At 42.8% G+C, this 9,012-nt stretch overlaps 1 pseudogene; it reads left to right on the plus strand.

Annotated features, from left to right (window-relative positions):
* Positions 1 to 4,957: 4,957 nt before the first annotated feature.
* Positions 4,958 to 5,565, plus strand: LOC130018916 (ADP-ribosylation factor-like protein 2-binding protein; annotated as a pseudogene).
* The last annotated feature ends 3,447 nt before the right edge of the window (positions 5,566 to 9,012 follow it).

The following is a 9,012-nucleotide window of genomic DNA, read 5'->3' on the forward strand; positions in this document are numbered from 1 at the left end:
GAGAGAGACAGACATAGAAGAACTGTACTCATTTGTGGAATATAAAGCAACAGATTGGGAAACTAACACCCTAGGAGAGTAGAAATAAGGACCAAGGGGATTGCTCCACAGCTTGGAAGATGAAGTGACCACCAAGTAAAGGATGCTTGGAGGACCCGCTATGGAGGGAAAATGTGTGCTGAAAGTAGACTATAGACCGAGCATGATGCTACTTAATACCCCTATTGCAAGCCACAAGACCAACAAAGAGGAGAGAGAGAGAGAGAGAGAGAGAGTAAAAGGGAATGTGCTTGCCACAGAGGCAGGGGGGTGGTGTGGTGATGGGAGGGATACTGGGAACACTGGTGGAGAAAATGGACACTGGTGGAGGGAACGATACTCGATTATTGTATGACTGAAACATACGCACCAAAGTTTGTAAGTCTGTAACTGTACCTCATGGTGAATCACTAAAATAAATTAAAAATGTATATATATATATATAATGGGGAAGGGTTGGAAAGGGAAGGGGCATACTGGGGACATTGGTGGTGGAGAATGTGCACTAGTGGAGGGATGGGTGTTTGATCATTGTATGTCTGAATCGTAAACATCAAAGATTTGTAACTGTATCTCACAGTGATTCAATAAAAAAGAAAGAAAAAGAAAATCTTTCCCCCAATGTTCTAGGTTGCTTGTGAGGTAGAGATTACCCTCTCTCTCTAGATACAAGGTGAGACTAGCTGATCTCTAGTTTCTCCATTTCTTTCTGGGAGATTGTACCAGCCAAAGCTTGAGTTTCTTGGTTAGAGTCATGCCTCATATGTGTGCTTACCTATCTTGAAGGTAAGCAGGCCAGAGCAGTAGTCTCTGTCTACCAGATAGAGTGATCGGGAAGGATGAAGAGCAAAATAACTCAACAACTCACCAAATCCGCAAGTTTATTTCTTTGTGCTTCAGGAATATTACAAAGGGTATGTGCCCTAATTCAGGTTATTAGTTTGATGATGCACCCCTTACCATTGCAGAAATATTTTCAGGCGTGAGGAACCAAGATGGGTGTAAAAGGAAAAGAAAATCCCAGTAGTATGTAGGCAATTAGCCAGTCTCTCTACCAGGGGCTCAAAAAGCCTTATATATTTATTCAACAAAACCTGTGGGCAATGGTGCAGACCTTAAACCCAGGATTCAACTTGAAGAAGAAAATCCTCTTTCTCACAAACTCACACTCTAGTCATTGAGGGAGAGGGATGGAGAGGCAGACAATAATTAAGACAGATAAACAATATAGAGGCTAGAAGAGGTCATGGTAAACAGTATGGAGAAAGGTAAGCAGCTGAGAATATATGTATATATGTATAGTGATGGCATGAATATATATATGTATTTTCAGTCTTTAGAGATAGCAAATATCTCTAAAATTAAAAGAATAACTCAGAACATTGTTGTTTTTGTTTGTTTCTGACAAATATTTAGCAAAACTTCACCAGCACAACTAACTTTTGGTGAAATTCAGTAGACCAAGTGTCTGGGAAGAATGCCCAACCTACATGCTCCACCCCTCACCACCCTACAGAGGCCTTTGAGTCATTAGACCCTTCATAGAACACAGAGGACTTTTGTGTCCAGCACAGAGGCGACACCTTTTGATCCAAATAAGGAAGGACAAAGGCCCCAATACTTGAAGGTAAAGAAGGCCTGAGCAGCAGTCTCTGTCTACCAGATTGAGTGTGCCAGTGTGTTTCTAAGGAAGTAAGATTTTGTCTCTTAGGTTTCTGTGTTTTCTCTTACTGAGAAGTAGGCACATTGTGAACAAAATATTGTCATTTCTAGGATTCTTTGTCTCAGTTTCGGAGAGCCCCGGCAAGCTACCGAGAGTATTTGATATGCCAAACACAGTAACAACAAAGTCTCCAATGGAGACGTTACTGGGCCCAATCAAGCAAATCGACGATCAACGGGAGGGCCTTTACCTTTTTACCTTTTGTCTCAGTGTAAATTGAAATTGACACAAGGTCAAGGAGAGATTCAGACAACCTGTCTATCGAATTAATTTTTTTATTTCATTTTCCATGCCTACTACTCTGGAATATGATCTTCTAGAGAGCAGTAATCTTGACCAATATGTGAAAAGCTGTAACCTCTTCTATTTATAGAATTTTGTATAGAGGATCTGTTGGATGAATAGATGTACCTAATGAAATAGGAAGTACACTACGTGTGAAGGGCTGTGACTTGTCAGAGACTTCCCTACATCAAGTTACTCTGAGAATGAAGCTGATAACATCTCTGCCCTTTTATTTTTTTTGCATTTTTGGGTCACACCTGGCGTTGCCCAGGAGTTACTCCTGGCTTTGCACTCAGGAATCACTCCTGACAGTGCTCAGGGGACCATGTGGGATGATGGGAGTCTAACCCGGGTCGGCCGCGTGCAAGGCAAATGCCCTGCTCACTGTGCTATCACTCCAGCCCCCTGTGTACCCTTTTTTAAATTTTAATCTCACCATCTCCACACATGGTTCCCCAAACACACAAGACAGGGAAAAGGGTAGAGAACACATGCCTATTCTTAACTGATCCAGAAGTGATTTGTTTTATTTCTAACTGGATTTCACTGTCAGAAGTGGAATTCAGAGCATCCCTCCAACTAGGAGACAGGCTTGGAGATGAAAGTGTTCATGGAGTCCTGAGAGTTCTGCCATCTCCACCATGAGCCCTTGTTAGACCTGAGGAAACGGTTGCACAAAGGATAAGAAACCCACTCAATGTCACAGAGTCGACAGCTGGTGAAAACCAGACTGAAGCTCAATTTCCAGCTGCTTGAGGAACTGCCCACACTGTTCTCCAAAAAGGTTGGATCAGTCAGCATTCCTAACAACAATGAAGGAGAGTCCCTTTCTCCCCCCATCCACGTCAGCACTGGTTGCTCTTTTTTATTTATTGATTCACTGTAGGAAAAGTTACAAAGCTTTCAAGATTAATTCCCGGTCATACAATGATCGAACACGTTTTTCTTCACCAGTACTTTTTTTCACTACCAAGAACCCCAATATACCCCCCTCCCACCCTCCCAATGCCTGTGAGGCAGATGATTTCTACTTAACTCTCTCTCTACTTTGATTACATTCATTATTTTGACAAAATATACATCATTATTGTTTAGAATTTACCCCCAGCAATCAGAATTGCTATCTATCCTTTTGGGTGTTATGGTTTGCAATACAGGTAGTAAGCAGCCATAATGTTTGGTCTATACTCTACTTCATGAAGGTAAATTAATTACCTTAACTTAACTAAAGTTAAGCATTTGTGGCTGTGCGACATCTTATTATGACATCTTATTATCTCATTCCTACTTTGGACCATCTGGCAGGCTACTGAATGTAACCTGCCCACACGGCAGAGTCTGGCAAACTCCCCGTGGCGTACCCAATATGCCAAATACCAGTAACAATGATGGGTCTCATTCTCCTAAAGAGCCTCGAATATAGCACTTTCTTAAAAATCTCAGTACTAGGATGAAGGAGACGTTACTGGGGCCTGCTCGAGGCAATCGACGAATAACAGGATGGTCGTGATTCATGATTCGTGAACTTAACTAAAAATCGCATCTTAATCGAAGCAACCACTACTAGTTATTTAACACCCCCAACCAGTGTTATTGTTCTGGGATTGGACCTATTTGATAGAGAAAGTAACAAATTAAAGCCTTTCATTTTAAACTAAGAAGTTACAATTTTTAGTCTTTGGCAAACTGGTAGTATCAATGTATCTCTACACAGCACCTTTGATTTCTAACCCTCTCTATTTAATTCAATGAAATGGTGAAAGTCTGGAACAATTTTGGTTAAACAAATGCTTATGTTCCAGTCCTAGAAACTCCTGGAGGCAAAAGAACATGAGATACCAGTTCTAAGACTATGATGTCTTACATGACTGCCAATAAGAACATCAACAACTTCGGAAGAACATCCTATTAAGATGGAGAGTTTAGATTTCTACTTGAGTAAATGCAAGGGTATTGTGACATACTGCAGTAGCAATGAAACCATTCTGCTTCCCATTTTCAGCCTCAAGGAACCCTTCACTCTCTCAGAACTCCCCACACTTAGATGGAAATTTATTTAATACATGTTGGAGTTGACTCAGGTGTACAGGAAATAGTAAAGAACTAAACACACAGGTATCTGCTCCCATCATACTTAGATTTCTATAAAGATGATAAATGAATATTAAGCAGTGGCTATACTTCAGGTCCCATGAAAAAGTTTTTTGCATATATTATCATTGTATGTATATTTTATTATTATTATTGGTTTTGGGGTCACACCCACCTCTGCACTCAAGAATTACTCCTGGCGGTGCTCAGGGGACCATATGGGATGCTGGGAATGGAACCCAGGTTGACCGCATGTAAGGCAAGGCCCTACCCGCTGTGCTAGAACACTGGTCCCTCCATATATTTTGTTTTTAAACTTATTTCTAATGAATAAAAATATAGATGTAAATATTGTTGCATTTCCTGTGATAACCCAACGAAGGGGCCAGAGCGATAGCATAGCAGGTAAGGCATTTGCCTTGCACATGGCCGACCTGAGTTGGATTCCTCTGCCCTACTCGGAGAGCCTGACAAGCTACCAAGAGTATCCTGCTGCCTACAGGGCAGAGCCTGGCAAGCTCCCTGTGACTCATTTGATATGCCAAACAGTAAAAACGTTACTGGTGCCCACTTGAGCAAATCGATGAACAACAGGAGGACAGTGTTACAGTGCTAACCCAATGAAAATTTGCAAAAAAATGAAAGAAGATTCTGATCACTGCTGCTGCCTGGTGGGGTTTGGGGGCCGGGCGGGGACACCAGGCTGCAGTCGCAGGGAATTTAGGCAGGGCCTCGGGTGCAGGTGCTCACTGGCCCCAGGGCTGAGTAGGAGGTGAAGGATCCAGGTGGTCCAGGGTGGATGCAGTCCAGGGGCTGGTGATGGATGCTCTAGTGGAAGAGAGTCATGGGCTTTCCTACTCTCCCGCCTCTGATGCAGAATTGGATGCCGCAGTTGGGTATATAGAGGACAGTATCACGGATGGTGAGTTCGGGTCATTAAGGAGAAGTTTCATGGATGCGTTTGAAGACGCAGAAGAGAATAAACTCATCCACATGACTATTTTTTTTAATGAATACATTTCTGTGGTAGAAAAGCATAGGGAAGGGCAGTTGGTAGGGCGGCTCCCAGGGTTCTAGGTGGTGGTGGCTTTCACCATTACTGCACCCTGATGATATTCTACAAGCTTCTCACCTGAACAGATTTCCCAGCTTTTCTAGGAATGTTTCTGGCCTACAGAGCTGAAAAAGAAGGCCGGGAATTGCACTTGAGAGGCAGCTTAGTGGTGACGTCCAAGTCATCCGTGCTCCCAGTTTTGCAGAACAAGCTCCTACCATACGTCTTACCTGCAGGGCACGGGCTCATGGCTGGCATCCCCCTCCTGGGTGGCCTGGGAGAAGCTTCTGCTCGTGATTGCAGAAGGAAAATACCTCAGAAAGCCCCACTGTGTTCCACAGGACGTCACGAATGTGAAGTATTGCTGCGTTAGAGCAAGGCCCGCCTGACTCTCCTGAAACCCCTTGTTGTGTCCAGCAATGCTAGAGCAGAGCTTTTCTGGCTTCTGTATCCACAAGCATCCTCACCTGGGGGAGGGGGGGGTTGGGAGGGACCCTGCACGGTGTCCACGTGGGGGTGACCTCACTGTGGGGAAGGAAGAAGTCAACACCGCCATCACTTGGTCCCTGCAAGCCTTGCATGCATCTGTTTTGTGCACTCCCAGAATTTCAGTGCTGCAGCCTCAGTGGGTGTTCATCCTTCGGGAGTATTTCTCTGGGGTGTCCCTCAAGTCACAGCTTGTCTTGAGATTCCTGGGGATTCCTCCTCTTACCAAGCTAGTCTTGACTCTAGAAGTCACTGGAGAGAAATTCCCTTCATCTGAAAATTCCCTGTGAAAATCAACCCAGGTCTTAAATTTACAGCACTCTGCCCTTCTGCTGTCTCTGACTGAGGTAGCCCCTGATTTCTAGACCTCTCTTTAAAGAACTTTTGTGAGAAAAAAAATCAGAGATGAATACCCAGGCCAAACTAATGGATATCATCTTGGCTTTTCCACGATCACCCATTTCTGGATCAGAGTAATCCGTGCTGTTTGTTTTCTTGGGTTAGGGCTATGGAAGCTGTGCAAAAACTTTCTTGTTCCTGGGTGCCCAGGACTCATGTACGCAGGAGGCGACTAAATCCTTGTTTCATAGCATGTTAAGTGTTGGTTCAGGTTTTTGCATACTCTCTGTATGGAAGAATTCTTTAGTTTTTCTATTGGGCCCTGCAATTCCCACATCCTATCTAAAGCTTCCTACCAAGTTGGTAGGTTGCGCTGGTGTGGTGTAGTAGGAGGAAAGAACACACAGGCGCCCTCTGCTGCTTCCACTCAGTACACATTGACCTTATTCAACGCTGGGGAGAAAAGCACACATCCCATGTAGAGAACAGATTGGAAAAGTCAGTCAAATCCCAATATGGACCTTTGATTTTTTTTTTTAGAATTTGTACAATTTTTTTTTTGCTTTTTGGGTCACAGCAGAGATGTACAGGGGTTACTCCTGGCTTTGCACTCAGGAATTACTCCTGACGGTGCTCATATGGGATGCAGGGACTCGAACCCAGGTCAGCCGCATGCAAGACAAACGCCTTAACTGCTGTGCTGTGCTATCACTCCAGCCCCGAATTTGTACAAACTTTTAAGTTGGCTTGTTGAAGTTCTGAGGGATGAACTATAAGCTTTGCTTTTCTCTACTGCATGTTTCTTATTACTTTTGTAGCATGGAGGAGGAGAAGGAGGAGGAGGAGGAGGAGGAGAAGAAGGAGGAGGAGGAGGAGGAGGAGAAGGAGGAGGAGGAGGAGGAGGAGGAGGAGGAAGAGGAGGAGGAGGGAAGAGGGCAGGGGAAGGGGGAGGGGGAGGAGAGAAGAAAGAAGAAAGAAAAAAGAAGAAGAAAGAAGAAGAAAGAAGAATGGAAAAAACAAAAGATCCTGAGTGTTCAAGGAATCCTGAGTGGGAGTGGGAAATAAAAATAATAGTATCTTATTCTGTAAATTCAAATCATATTATAAAGTGATTAGCATTAAAACAGACACACAGGGGCGAAAGTGGCAGTGGGACTGACCTGGGTTTTATTCCAGGCACCACCTACAGTCTCCCAACCTCCCCCCCCCAGGAGAGATCTCTGAGTGCAGATCCAGGAGTTAAGCCCTGAGCAATGTTAGTTGCCCCTCCCCACGTCACCCCCCTCCAATAAACATCAAAAGTCAAATTGAATAGAATATTTGAACCAAATATTGAACCAGATATTGAGAACCAGTTATTTTAAAAAATCCCATTCATGATTGTGCCTCAGAAAACCAAATACCTTGTTGGGAGGATCCTCCCAGGAGGGGAGAAGCATGCTGAAAGTAGACTATCGACCAAACATGATTGCCACTCAATGCCTCTTTTGCAAACCACAGCACTCAAAAGGAGAGAGAGGGAAATGCCCTGCCACAGAGGCAGGGTGGGATGGAGGTTGGGGGGTGGGAGGGATACTGGGATCCGTGGTGGTGGGAAATGCACACTGATCCGTGGTGGTGGGAAATGCACACTGGTGGAGGGATGGGTGTTTGAACATTGTATAATTGAAACCCAAGCACAAAAATGTGTAAGTCTGCAACTGTACCTCATGATGTCTCACTATTAAAAAAAATAAAATTGAGTTCAAATCATAATATAGCCATTAAATTTAAAAAAAAGAAAACCAAGTACCTAGACTAAACTTAAGAGGTGAGAGATATATACAAATCTACAAAGCACTACTTTAAGAAATAAAAGACAACACAAGAAAATGGAAATACATCTACTGCTGATATAGTAGGAGGATTAACATTGTCAAAATGGTTCCCCAAAGCATTATGCAGATTCAGTGCAGTTCCTATAAGGATACCTATTTCATTTTTTCAAGAAATAGATCAAACTCTCCTGAAATTTATATGGAACAATGCACCCACCACACCTCTGAATAGTTAGAGCAATCCTAGACAAAAAAAAAAGGTTGAGGGATTATTTCCCTACAATTCATGCAGTAGTGATTAAAAAATAGTGTGATACTGAATTTAAACAGATCAATGGAATAGAATAGAAAATCCAGAGACAGACTCTCAGGTGTATGGTTACTTAATCTTTGGACAAGAGCAAAAAATAGAAAGTGAAGCAAGAAAATCCTCTTTAACAATCTGTGCTCAGAAAACTGGTCAGTCACATGCAAGAAAATGGACACAGGCCTCTTTCTAATGCCATTCACAAAAGTCAAATCAAAATGGTCTCAAGACCTAGATGTTAGATCTGAATCCATAAGTTACAGAGAGAAAAATATAGGCAGAATTCTCTATGACGTTGAAGCTAGAGGTTTTTTAAAAAATGAAAACCACTTACCAAGCAATTAGAAGAAGTTAAACAAATGGGACTACATTAAACTAAGAAGCTTCTGCACCTGATTGGAAACAAAGACCAGAATATAGAGATAGACCATAGACTGGGAGAAATGATTTACCTACCCCTCATCTTACAAAGGGTTAATACCCAAGATATATAAAGCACTGGTAGAACTCTACAAGAATGAAACTTCCAAACCTATCAAAAAATGGGGAGAAGAGATGAATAGGAACTTCTTCAAAGAAGAAATACAAATGGTAACAAAAAAAGCATATGGAAAATTGGACTATATTGCTAATCACCATGTTGATGCAAATAAAAACAACAGTGAGATATCATCTCCACCAGAAACCGGAGGGGAACAATCACCAGTGTCGGCGGGAATGTGAGAAGAAAGGGACCCTCATTCATGGTTGGTGGAAATGTCAACTGACCCAGTCTTTTTGAAGACAATATGGACATTTCTCAAAAAACGAGGAAGTGAAATTCTATAGACCATGAATTTCACTCCTGAAAATATACCCCACAGACCCCAAA

Source organism: Sorex fumeus, unplaced genomic scaffold, assembly GCF_029834395.1.
Source record: "Sorex fumeus unplaced genomic scaffold, SorFum_2.1 ptg000320l, whole genome shotgun sequence".
Classification (NCBI taxonomy): domain Eukaryota; kingdom Metazoa; phylum Chordata; class Mammalia; order Eulipotyphla; family Soricidae; genus Sorex; species Sorex fumeus.